The sequence below is a fragment of the Ochotona curzoniae genome, unplaced genomic scaffold, assembly GCF_017591425.1.
Source record: "Ochotona curzoniae isolate NIBS_2020 unplaced genomic scaffold, NIBS_Ocur_1.0 contig_375, whole genome shotgun sequence".
Classification (NCBI taxonomy): Eukaryota; Metazoa; Chordata; class Mammalia; order Lagomorpha; family Ochotonidae; genus Ochotona; species Ochotona curzoniae.
Genome location: NW_024465972.1, coordinates 58,059 through 62,205, shown reverse-complemented (window position 1 = coordinate 62,205; position 4,147 = coordinate 58,059).

The window sequence follows — 4,147 nt, the reverse complement described above, 5'->3', positions numbered from 1 at the left end:
GAGTTCTGTGTCCCTCCTGGCTCTTGTTTCCCAATTCTTTCTCCAGATTCGGGAAATTTTCCTTGATTATTTCATTACATACATTTGCAAACTTAGCTTCTCTTTCTGCATCTTCTGGGATTCCCATGACTCTTATATTTGGCCTCTTAATAGTGTCTTTCAATTCTTGAATACTTTTTTTGGCCTGATGCAGCTCTGCGTCCAGCTTTTTGTTTGCTTGCCCCTGGTGACAGGAGATATCTTCCAATCTTGAGATTTTTTCTTCTGCTTGCTTGATTCTATTTTGGATACTCTCCATTGTACTTTTCATTTGCTCTGCTTTGTTCTTTTTTTTTTTAGATTTTATTATTTTTATTGAAAGGCAGATATACAGAGAGGAGAGACAGAGAGGAAGATCTTCCGTCTGATGGTTCACTCCCCAAGTGAGCGCAACGGCTGATACTATGCCGATCCGAAGCCAGGAGCCTCTTCCGGGTCTCCCATGTGGGTGCAGGGTCCCAAAGCTTTGGGCCATCCTTGACTGCTTTCCCGGGCCACAGGCAGGGAGCTGGAAGGGAAGCGGGGCTGCCGGGAAAGAACCGGCGCCCATATGGGACCTTAACCACTGCGCCACTGTGCTGGGCCCTACTTTGTTCTTAATTTCTGATATTCCAGCCTTGATTTGCTTTACTGCTTCCTTAAATTCTTTGAACTCTTGCATGTGCTTCTCATTTTTGACCAGAATCTTTAAAATGAGTCTTATGGATTCTGTGTCCCCCATTTTCTCGATGTCTTCCTCAGTTAACTCTGAGGTTGGCATAGGGTTTTGCTCCTTTGCAGGGGAGGTTTCAGTACTATTCATTGTGCCTTTGTCTCTTCTTTTGCTCTTGATCATTGTGCTTCTGTTAGCAGAGTCATCTTCTTGGGGCAGGTTTCTAAGCTGTGTCAACCACAGGTCTACAATGTGATTTTACTTATTGCAGTTGGCACACAACGTTTTGCTTGCAGCCACTTGTGCCACAACCTCCAGTGAGTTCCAGGCCTGGATTCTTATGTCAGATATCCACCGTGGTCTTCACAGCCCCAGCTCCTGTCTCACCACTCTCCACTTCCTGTGATACCATGCTGAGGCCGTACCGTTGTCTCTGCAACCTTTCTCCCTCTTCTGGTTGGAGTAGGTTCCAGGATTAATGAGACGCCAGGTGTACTATCTAGTTAGGTTGTTGATGGTGCTGATCTTGTTGGAATGTGTTGGACATTAGGTATACGTGGCACATGAACCTATTTTGACAGATACATTGCCACAGTCAGCATTATTTTCCTGCGAGACTTCAGCAAGCTCTTGCGAGCTCAGCACATGCGCAGTTCACTGTTGTCCCTGCAGTCCCAAAGCTATTGACACAGTGCACAAAATGGCACCCAACATGCTACCACAACAGTTCTTGATCTGCTGGCTGTCAGATCCGATGGCTACCAAGACATGTCCTGGATGGAACCCACAGAATGCCATGTCATTGCAGTTCACCTGTCAGAAATGAGCTCACTCCATACTTAGAGCATGCTCAGTCCTTTCCCTTGCCCTTTCCTCCTTACACAAATGGTGAACAATTCAGCTCTAGGGGGCTGTCCTGGCTATGAAATTCACTCTGTTCTCACACTGCCTGAGACTTTCTGCTCTGTTTCTGCTCCTGGTCATATCAAAGGGACCAGCAGGACAGACAGTACTTTGTCTGGATTCACCTCCCAATGAAAGTCCCTTCCCACCTGGTTGCTGGTAGAGTTGTGGCTGCTGTTGGAGTTCAGATCGCCATGCTGGAGTATCATTCACTGCAACACCACACTGCTGTGCCTGCTGCTTTTCTGTGTCTGTCAGTCTCCAGGTAGCCCTCTGCTGTTGTTCTGTCCTTTCCTATTTCCTGAAATATGTCCTCTCTGCTTCATCCTGATTAAATGTTTCTCCATCTGTTTAAACGTGTCCTTGCCCTATACCGCCATCTTGATTCTCCCATGTGAGGTTTTGAAATTGCAGATAACCTATATCCTTAGGAACAAGATCAGAGCTACACAAAATCAGGCCTAGCTACAGGCATACAGGGCTCGAGACATGAGGAGACAGAGAAGGTGTGTATAAGTTTCTAAAACACAGAATGAAATGCAGAACATGTCCCATAAACCAGCACCGTAGGTGGTGATCCAATTACCATCCTCAAGTGAGTGTTTGTGTATACTGAGATCTAGCCACTGTGGCAATCCATTAACAAAATTAACAACAATTAGGTGTGTGTCATCATGGCTCAGTGGCTAAATCCACAGCTTGCCTTGCTGGGGCCCCATATGCGTGCCAGTTCATGTCCCAGCTGCTCCTCTTCCCATCTAGCTCCCTGCTTGTAGCCTGGGAAGCAGTGGATGAGGGCACAAAGCCTTGGGACCACACACACTCATGGAATGCCTGGATGAGGCTCTTGGTTTCAGATTAACTCAGTTCCGGTGATGGGGTTCAATTGTGAAGGGAACCAGCAGATGGATTATCTTTCTCTCTCTCTCTCTCTTTCCTTCTCTCTGTAATCTTTCTTTCCCATAAACAAATCTCAAAATAAAAATGAGGAATAGTAATTAAGAAAAATGCCATGTAAGTAATCAATTTCAGGAATATAAATATCATCCTTCATAAAATTTTTAATCATTTGTGAGATCATGTGAGAATTTCTGAAAAAACATAGGAATAAAATGCTTTAAACAGGACCTGGGGCAGTAGCCTAGTGACATAAGTCCTCTCCTTTCACACACCTGCTTCCCTTATGGGCACCAGTTCTAATCCCTGGAGCCAAACTTCCTCTCCAAACCCCTGCTTGTTGCCTGGGAAAGATGTTGAGGATAGTCCAAAACTTTAGGCCTTGCATGAGTGTGGAGAACTCGAAAAGGCTCTGGACTCCTGGCTTAAGACTGGCCCAGCTCTGGCCATTGTGGTTGCTTCGGGAGTGGATCAGTGGATGAAATATCTTCCTCTCTGTCTTTCCTCCTCTCTGTATATTTCACTTTCCAATAGAAACTTTTATGAAATCTTTTAAAAAGAGATGTTTTGAAACAGAAACCAAAAGCCACAAACTTTGAAAACCAAGTTACGGAAATACATACATTGCATAGCATAAGAAATAAAAATATATGGTATATCACACTGCAATTTTTTCCCCTAGATTTAATCTGGACAAACCCTCTTGTCACTTTGTCCCTTACACATTGTTGTGGATGTGTAATCATGAGATTAAACACAGAAAGATAACTGTAGCACCATGGTCAACTTTTAAGCAGCAAAACTGTCAATGTACACTAATGGTCATTTTGTGGAAAAACAAACTTACACTGAAAATTAAGCAAGAATTCTGGTTAGAAGATCAATATATACAATCCAATTACTGTGTACTAATAAGAAGCAGATATGGTACAATATGATAACAGTTAACCAACCATCATAACTGAGATCAAAAAGATTATTTCATAGCATATTTTCAAAATATTCTTCAATTTCTACATTTTCAAGTCAAATGAATTAATGAAAAACAAAGCCAATGTAAAGAAGAGAATCCCAGAATCTATTAAACATTCATTGAATTATAGCCAGAGCCTCTTGTCATACATTTCTGTGTTTCCAGACTTGCAACATTAAGAAAAGAGGGAAGGAGAGGCCAGGAGATGGACTGATGTGAGAGGCGACAGCAGCCCCTGCTGCTGGAAGGCTCAAGCTGCAAGAGAGGAGGCCACTTCCAGCCTGAGGTGAAGCCCCACCCCTCACTCCTTGTTTCTCCAGAATTCCTAGGGATGGTAGATACCTATTGCACTTCTCATTGGCTGTGCAGCCTATGCCTTCCTGGACAGTGCAGTTCTGTAAGAGTGGTCCTATCACATGAGCCCAGAAAAACCTGTGAAAGCACACAGGAAGTTCTTCTCCAGCTGCCATAGCTGTGTTGCCAATTCATTTCCCAAAAAGGCTCAGTTGGTTGCCTGGTGCTGCCCTCGTCAGACTCGTCAGAAACTGGGAAGTTTGAGTGTGGGAGAGCATCTCCTGAGGCCCCAGGCCGGAGGGGGACAATAGGGGACAACTTGGGATTCTCACTTTGCAAAACTGACCTTGAACAAAAACCCTCTCATAGGGTCTGGTGACATTGGAACT